This window comes from Drosophila hydei, unplaced genomic scaffold, assembly GCF_003285905.1.
Source record: "Drosophila hydei strain 15085-1641.00,03,60 unplaced genomic scaffold, DhydRS2 tig00000343-arrow-arrow-pilon, whole genome shotgun sequence".
Classification (NCBI taxonomy): domain Eukaryota; kingdom Metazoa; phylum Arthropoda; class Insecta; order Diptera; family Drosophilidae; genus Drosophila; species Drosophila hydei.
In genome coordinates this window covers 740890-750465 of record NW_022045713.1, presented here as the reverse complement: position 1 = coordinate 750465, position 9576 = coordinate 740890, and positions in this window count along the sequence as shown.

Sequence of the window (9576 nt, the reverse complement as noted above, 5' to 3'; positions counted from 1 at the left end):
CAAAAGTTCTAAAAGCCTAAGAAGTTTGAGTTATCGATAAGTTACTGAGCATCGCTCCGTTTTTTTGAACGCAGCAACAACGTTTGACCGCAAAAACTCATTTGCTGACTGACAATAAGCTGGCTTTGTGGGCTTAGGGTTTGGAGGAGGCCTCGGCTCAATCATTGCTTTGCACGTTGCACACGAAACTGGTTTGATTTGGCGGCCAAGATCGCGTCAAATGCCAAATGAGACGCCCGGCAAAAACAGCCAAAAGAAAACTTAACAGCCGAAAATGCACTCGTATATCCGGCTGACCCAGAAACACTTACAAATTTGCATGACCAGGCAAGTCGACTCAGTCAAAAGCTGTTGTGCCCGAATCTTGACAGCGAACCAAAGCCTCTATTCCACTTGTGTGTGTGTGTGTGTGTGTGTTTATGTGTGACTTGGCGACGCCGACATAGAACTTGGCCCACTTCCATGTGATGTGACCGCCTTTGGTAGCTTTTGCAGTCGTTGTATGCATGTGTTGGCTTCTAATCGATGCAACTGCAACACACTGTCAATAAAAAAAAGAGAAAGAGTCAGCAGCAGCAGCAGCAGCTTGAGCACTTTCCAGCCAACGCACTTTCCCAGCGATCAATTGTCGCTATCTTGACACCTGCGCCAACTGGGCCGAGTGCCAAGTGGAACGGCAAATGGCTGACATTGCGTTAATTTATCGATTAGTGCGGCGATAAATGCTTGCCCAGACGTTGATTGAGTGCAGCTTGAAATATGATTATCGTTACATTGTGCGCTGGCAATGTTGAGTGCAACTGAACAGGCATCTATCGATAGCTCTTATTGAGTTTGATTGAAGCCAGAGACTTATCGAGTTATCTTTAATTGAAGATATGCATTTGAGAGGTGAATTGAATTGAGCTGTAAGTTTCTCTATATTAAGCAGAGTTTCCATTTTGCATATCGATAAGTTATCGATAAATGCTATGCCATTTTGATTCATTTGACAGTGGTACTTATTTTCTTATAAGCCTTGAAATTAGAGAGAGAAAAATACATAATAAGAAAATCATTTCCAGCAACTATAAAGCTCACTTTGGGGGAAAAAGTATGAAACAAAAAGGTACAGAAAGTGTCAGTATTCAAGCCGAAGAATCTGTAGAGTCTTCGGTGTAGAGTCGAGAGTCGAGAGCCGATTTGCAAACAAACTATGCGCAAGCTCTGCATATTTTCAGCGTTGTCCTCGGCAATGGTGCGTCATTAAGATGCTGCGTCTGTGTTGCAGTTGTTGCTGCGGCATCACGAGAATTGAGCAAACAAAATGCCAAATGCATTATCATTAAACCCTGATCAAATCATGATGATCAGCCGTCTGATGATGATGATGATGCGCCTAATGACAGCCCTGGCAGTCGCGTTCGTCCACTTATGCCTTGGCCAGTTGACGCTGCTGCTGCTGCTGCTGCTGCAGCTGATACGTGCGTACCCTTTTGACGCTGACTGTTGCGGATTATGTGGCGACCTTTCGTGCCAACAATTTGCTGCCCAATTCAAATCGAAATCCCATTGTGATGGGCAGCAGCAGCAGCAGCAGCAACAGCACCAATAACAATTTGAAGCTGCAACAACTGCTGCTATCGCTTCGCTGATCTGCTGTCTACCCTCAGCAGAGGCTGCGAGGCTGCAGCCACTGCGATTGCGACTGAGTTATGCAGTCATTTCTCAAAGATCTTTAGTTGCCTGTTACCCTGTTGCTGGTTCTGTTTGTTGTTACTTGATTTCCGTTGTTGCTGTATTCTAACGCTTATCTCAGGCTCTTAACCAGGTCAACTAACGGCAACGACCGCAAGCTGTTAAAGCCAACTTAAACAAATAACACTCATTCATTCAGTCACAGTGTCTCTCTCTCTCTCTCTCGCTCTCTCCTTCTTTCGCTTGTTTCTACAGTCTGCATGCCTGCATCTCTCTCTATCTCTCTCGCTCTCTCAGTCTATCTTCCGCTGTCTCCTCCCGTCTATCTCTCAATTTACGCACATTACGAGCACATTTAATTTTCTTATTGGTTTCTTCCCGCTTTCTTTCAATTCAGTTCAAAACTTCGAACAGGGTCAGGGGCCACAGCTGACCAAGGAGCAAGGGGTGGGGCGCTTCAGCTTGTTTTTTATTTCAACGAGCGGCGCTTTCATTTCATTGATAATGGCAAATAATTGTTACAAATGCCCGTAATTTCTTTTTCAGCAATTCCAATTGCTGACATTGGCTTTCTAAGCCGATTTGCCTAATAGCACATACAGTTAGGGCCCAACAGCAACAGCCGCAGCAGCAACAATTTTTAGGTGCCAAACGACGCACCCATTGATCTTAGCGCTTAATCTTTGACTGCCTAGCTCATCTTTTTGTTCGTTTTGGTCATTAAAGCCTAATAGCTGCCTAATGAAGCGGCCACAGCAACAGCTGCAGCAGCAACAGCAATTTCCATTTGATTGTAATAAATGATGAACAACGGCAACACCAGCAGCAGCAGCAGCAGCAGGAGCAACAGCTGCATAGCTGACCATCAAAACATTTAACGCGCACAGCAAAAAAACTGAGCATATATAAATCAGCACAGGTTTCTTGCCTAAGTCTTTCATTTGCAACTGCAACAGCAACAGCAGCTGCAACCGGAGTGTTGTTATTAATGTTTAAGCAAACACATTGGCAAATGACAACATTGTTGCTACGATCAATCATGCCTCAGCGTGTTCTTCTTGCCACTGCACACGCCAAGCATACCCTGTAAATAGGTACTAAATGCTGGGAAGGCATCGTAGCTGAAAGTTAAAGGCTTCCTTGCTAGCCAACTCAAGTGTAGTATATCATTTAGTTTAATGTATGGAATATGAAAAGCAAGAGAGATTTTATGCCAAATTGAGTTAATATAAAAACAGCCTTTTATAGGGCATCCTTTAGTCGCGCCATCAGTGCTGCCTGCTGCCTTTGCGTTCGCACCATTGACTTAATCAAATGCGGCGCATGCTTCAACTAGTTGCCTCTTTCACTCTGCCCCGTTGCGTGCTACATTTACAAGCTGCAAATGAAGGAGGTGTGTGTATGTGTGTGTGTGTGTGTGTAAAATGCCATCAAAATCACACACAACATAATTCTTAACAAACACAACACATACAAAACATGCACAATCATTCAGCATGCAACATGGCATTCCATTCCACGGCCAGTTGCAGCGTCACGTGCGGCATTTAACTCCCATCCGCAAGCAGCCGCCTCTTCACCGCATTTCTTCGCTTGCCTTGTGGCTCGCCCTCTATCCCGCTGTGGTTTAATTAAATGCTGGTTTTTAAAATTGCAACTGCGAAATGAGCCACAATGGGCCACTTAGTAGCACACACTCACACACACACACACACACAGAGTTGGTCGCATTTGCTTATCGAGTCGGCTAGCTGGCTGGTTGACTGGCTGGCTGGCTGCTGCTTGCTGTGGCATGTTGCCATGTTGCAAGCAAATTGGTCATCTTCATGTGGCATCTTTAGCAATGCCAAAGTTGCCGTTGTTACCCAGCTACACTGCTCTCTCTCACACACACACTCCCTCTCCCTCTCCCTCTCTCTCTCACTATGTTGCGCTGTGGCGCATTCAATTATTTCCATGTCCTGATTGTCTTGTCGTGCGGCCGCGCGAGTTTTGCATTTAAAAATAGGCCGCCACAACTTTAAATTGCAACAATTTTTAATGAGCTGTTGCTGCTGCTGCTGCTGCTGCTACCATAGCGCCAGCAACTGTTGCAGCTGGTAAAGTGTCAGGACTTGTTGTAATGAGCCAATGTCTTGGCTAAAAATACACGCGGCAGAACAAAACAAGCAACAAGCAGCAAGCCAACTTGCTGCTCCAGCAGATAAGATAACATAGTTCAGTCTATCATAACAAGCTGTCATGTCCAACTGCAATACAATTCGATATATATATATATATATATTTATATATATATATATGGCTTATGTGGCAACTCAAGATGTGACAAGCTGGACTTAGCTGGCCAGCTGGCTAGCTGGCTGGCTGGCTTAAAGCGAAGTAGCTTTATAGAGACTGATCTAAATTGTAGAGCACAGTCAACAACGTCAAGCTTAATGCTGAGTGAAAGCTCAAAGGTGCTTTAATCAGTGATAATTGCTTTAAGACAAGCTTTATGTAACTCTAAGACAGATTCACAGAAAGCATTGAGCTAGCAACAATCTTAAGTTTTGATCGCCAAATGCCGATCAGCTTAAAGCTTTCACTATTGATTATAACTGTCAGTCAAGCTTTAAGCTAAACAGCAAGTTTTAATGTAAGTTTCCTAGCTTTAGAGTCAGTTAAGCCTTAATCCAATTAAAACTTGAGTTTTCTTTTAATGTTAACAATCACAGTCCGTTCAGCTTAAAGCTTCCAGACAGCTCAATAGTGATGATGGTAGTCTATGAGCTTTAAGTTGACATCAAGTGAATCAATGACCAATCTTCAATCTGCATTATTGCAGCGTGAGAAAACGAAGCTTAACCTTCAGCAAACTGTTCTTGGTAAAGATTCCTAGAGTTAATTTTCTTTCTAATAACTCAACGAACAATTACATCATGCAGTTATGGACCAGGTCTTTGATATATTTGAACATATTTCATTTCGTTTGCTAAACTCCACGAGCTTGTCCAGTTGCAGCTTTTAGTTGCCGCTAATCACTTTCATTTGTTGGCTGCTTTGCGCAGTGGTTCAATAGATCAAATCGCCTGTCATAACATGTGCTTAGGGAGCAAATGAGTTTCACTTGTTGGCCAAAACGAGTGGCAGGGAGACGGCATAGTTGTGGGCTCGGCCAGGCTGGGGTCAGCGTTTGCAATTAATTGTAATTTGTGAGCGCATTGAAGCCGCGTCATCATCATAATTGCCATAAATCATGCAACGCTGCACTTGCACCACTTGCAGCACAGTTTGCCCCGGCTGCCACAAGTGCTCATCTCTTTTGTCTGCTGGCAGTAACTCTGGTGCATCTTCTTTTGCCGCATTCCGCAACTCAAATGCGCTCTAATGACTCCTGTTCTTTGTTGCCTCTGCTGGTGCTGGGGCTGCTGCTGCTGCTGCTGCTGGCTAATGGCTTTTTGTAGCATAACTTCCGCGTACCCAAGTTGGCCACGTTGTGGCAGTGGCGCGGAGTGAAGTCGTGTTGGCTGCCGCTTCCACGAATGAGCCGCGGCCCACACAGCTGATCGAAATCAAGTTGCCAAACATGCGCCCAGACAATTGAACGATCGATTGCGCGCTCTTCCACACCCACAATGCCAGCGCCCCTTCTCGCTCTCGTTTTCGCTCTCGCCCCCTCGCTCCCTTTCCCACTCTCGCTGACAGCTGCATTTGCATGGTGCAGACAATCTGTTGGCCATTCCAAGAAGAATTTATGAAATGTGTGACCCAGCATCGAGTGCCCCTAACTTGGTATCGAAGTCGAAGTCGAAGTCGAAGTTGCAGTCGCAGTCGCAGTCGCAGTTGCACTCGCAGCGTGGGCAATGCCACACCCGTTTTTTTCTCATTTTATTGCCCGCATATCTTGCGCCTGCATCAGGCGAACGTGCGATGCACTTTCAAATATGTTTAGCCTAGACCAGCATCCCCCCGCTTCCTTCCAGCCTTGCTTCCCGCTGCACTATCAGCAGCTGCTGACTGTATCCCTATTTCTTAAGTGTGGCTAAACAACCTTGGGGCAGCCAGTGCTCAAACCTGAGCCTGAACCTGGCCACATCCTCGGCAATTCAGGCTAGCATGTGATATCGCCGCGCTCAACTTGTTATGCAATAAATTTCCGGTTCTAAGCTGCAACAACCACCACAAATAACTTTGGCCAACGGCAGGCAATCAGGCAGCCGCGTACCTGGTCCAGCGCCTTTCTCTGCGCCTTTTTCCCGGCGAGTTTATTTTATTTATTTTTTTTTCGGTTCCGATTTGCACTTTTGGCATAAAATTCGCAACGTTGGCTACTAAATTGAACGCTGCTGCAACTGCCAGATGCAACACCTGTGGCACATCCCGGCCAAGCCACATTGTCCGTGACAGGCAGTCAGCCTGTTTCTGTTTCTCTTTCAATCATAATGTAGTACGCTTAAGCGACGGCTCGAGTCCGTAGCTGGACTCGTTTTGTGTGCTCTTTTTAAGTGGGTGTCAACTTTACAAATTAGTAACGGCATTTAATAGCATATGCACAGCGAAAGAGGGATAGAGAAAGAGAGGGAGAGAAGCGGTATTTGACGAACAAGTTTGTGTTCTAAGTCATTTGTTTTTGGAGCAAATTCAGACGAATTATTTGTCTAAATGCGAAGCATTTCTCATATATAGCAAGTATTCCAATATAATATTACAATATGCAATATTTTATTATATATTATTATATTACATTAGAGTAGAAGCTGAGATGTTAAAGTATTCCCTGTGCTCTGGCAATAAAGGAAGAAGCTACCAGCCTGATGAGCGGATACAGTCATATCATAGCCTTAGCTTTATGCTACATGAGTCGTACTTAACCATATCCCTAACTAATCATAATTAATATATTATCTAACATTACTTTTTAATACATCAAATTATATGCATTCAGAAGCTGCTCTGCAATTATTTGCTTGCCTCGCGTGCTCTGCTCGGTGGCAGGTGACAGCAGTATCTCTGTGCATGGCATCCATTTTGGCGCAGCGCAGCCTCTGGCAATGTCACAGCCTTGGCTCAGTTTCGGTTGCTGTCGCATGTCAATGCTAATGCAATTTGCCAGTCATTATCCAGCCAAGGCCCCATCCTCCATTCTCCTTCGTCCAGCCTGCAACTGGAATTTCGCATTTAATTTGCACTGAATTCTTACCAGTTACCTGGTATATGCATGTGGTCCAGGTGGCAGAGCATTTAGTTGCATCAGCGAAAGATCGGCTGCTGGCCAGCCGATTCGTGCTGTTAACTTCGCTCACGCTTTTCTACCATCTATTCTCTCCTTTTTTTAATTATAACTTTTAATATTTTCACACACACACATACACATGCGCACAGTCGGGCAGCATTTTGCAGCATGCAGCTGGCAGCTGGCAGCTCGTTCAGGTGTTGCGCCTGCGCCTTGACAAGTTTTGCGATGCTCCATTGTTCGATAGCAATTATTGCATTGCACTTCTATTGCGTTGCGAAACGGGGCAATGGAACTGGGACTCAGCGTGTCTATAGGCGAAACACACGCGAAGCCAAACACACACGTACACACACACACATACACACACGCATAGAGCTCATGGCAGGTGCTTCAACTTGAACGCATGCACGTTGCGCATCTTTAAACTTCGATGATTGAAAATTGCATAATTGCAACAAGCAGATAAACGCACAGAGAAAGAAAAAGAGAGAGAGTGAGACAGAGAGAGAGAGACAGTGCGCACATTCACAAATGCACTCATTCACTTAGACACTGGCGTGTTGTGACAACAAATTGCAAAAATATGAAAAGGCCTCCATTTCCGCCACCAATCGAGTGGACAGTCGGCCAACGGGGTGAACAGATTGCAACGCCAAAGCTGTAAGGCCCAGACATCCGTCTACGCACACACATACACACACATATATATATATATATTCACACACGACTGCCATGAATGTACTAGAACAGTTTGCATGTTCGATACGAGTTAAGCCTCGAGTTTCGACTGTTGGCTAAATGCAAGAAAAAAAATAAAGAAATAAGAACGATAGATAGAAGGAGAGAGCAGCTAGAGTAAGCAAGAGAGCGAGTTGGACAGCAAAAGGAAGTGAGTTAGCTGGAAAGTTGGCAGCTTGAGGGATTTGTTAAAGACTTTCAAAGATTTCTCCCATTTGCAATAAATGTGTTGATTTGATCAGTGTTGGTTAACAGCTGAATAGTCGCTTAGTAGTGTTGAAAATATAAGCAATAGCTTACAATAGCTAAAGCTGGATCCAATATCAATATTTACAGAAACAAATATTATCAACTGTTGTTTCAATTCCGCATTTCTACGCCAACTATAAGCCCGATCTACACAACCTATAAACGTAGATTTGATTATATTCTCACTTCAATAAACACATAAAGATCGAAGAAAGAAGCGACAATAAAATCCATCTCTAATTTGATTTGATTGACACGAATAGCTCGAGGGGTCGCTTAACTGCGCTTCTTATAATTATATATATAGCGCCCATAATATAGCCGTCACTTGGACTAATTAAAACTGTAACTTCTCTTGTGTTAACACGTATATCTCTCGTCCATTGACTACTGTGTGACTTGTCTCTCACCTTTCTAACTTTGAAGAAAAGACCAAAAAAGAAAACGCAAAAAGCTGCCGTTGGCCATTTGCAAATTTCTTCTTTTCTCTGTGGGATATTTTGGTGTCTGTAAAAAAAAGTATTTTCTTTTGAGTGTCGTCTCTCATTTCATTTTAATTGAGTTAATTGCATATTATTACTTTCACTGCTTTGTTCCATTCGCTTTGTCACCGTTATTTGGTTGAGCATCTAATTTACAGTTTTGGGTCTCTCTGCTTTTTGGCCATTAGTTCTGTATTGTTGCACGTTTTTAAACTATTATTATTATTTATTTATGTTTCTTTCTTCTTGTTTCGAGTCTTCTTTTAACTTTTTAGTTTTTCTTTTTGATTGGGCTAACGGAGTGACCTTTGACGGTTTTTCTTTTGGCCTTTTCTCTGCATTTGCTTTGTTTCTTCTTACGCTCATCTAATGTTGCTCATGTGCGGCTGTTCTTCTTCATCTTCATCTTCTTATACTACTATCTTGCAACTGGCTGTGGCATTCACTTGCTCAGCTGCCTCGTAATTAGAGGCCATACGCGAGGAGGAAGTAAACGTGCCTAATGATAACCTTTAGCTTGTTGCCTGCTGCTCAGCCACAGGGCGCCCAAGCCCACAGAAATCGAGAGAAAGAGAGCGGTAGAGCCAGGCCGTACGTGGTGAGCTCCCCTCCCAACCTCTCCCAGAACATTGGCTTGCCATTGGGGGGCAAGCGTACAATTTTCTTGATTGCCGGTTACCCGGCTCTACATCATCCATCTAACTAAGTACGCGCCACTGACCAGCCGAGCAGCAGCTTACTTTGCCAACAGCAGATTGGGATGAGTATACTCCAACATTCATACTCGGAGTTCTATCCATGATCATAGCAGTACGAAGCCCGCACCCATCCCCATACTCACGCTCACAAGCCAAGCAACGCATATTGCACTCATATTTTACTTCTTATACCCTGTGCCAATTCAACTGAAGCCAGTATAGGTATATATAACGGCCAATTTATTTAGAGTTTCATTCACGTAAAACTTACATAAGCTGAAACGATAAGTATCGATTGTTATCACTCTGAATACTTTGTTTTATGCTACTGATCACTGATTTGGATAGGTTTACCCATTTAAGCTAAATCGATATATATCGATCTCCAATTAAACTCTGCTTACGTAGAAGTTGACACCTTTTTTATTGTTGACACCTTTTATATTTAGGTAAACAGAAAATTTCGAATTTCGAATTTCGAATTTCGATAGATCTGATATAATTCGATTAATTATAC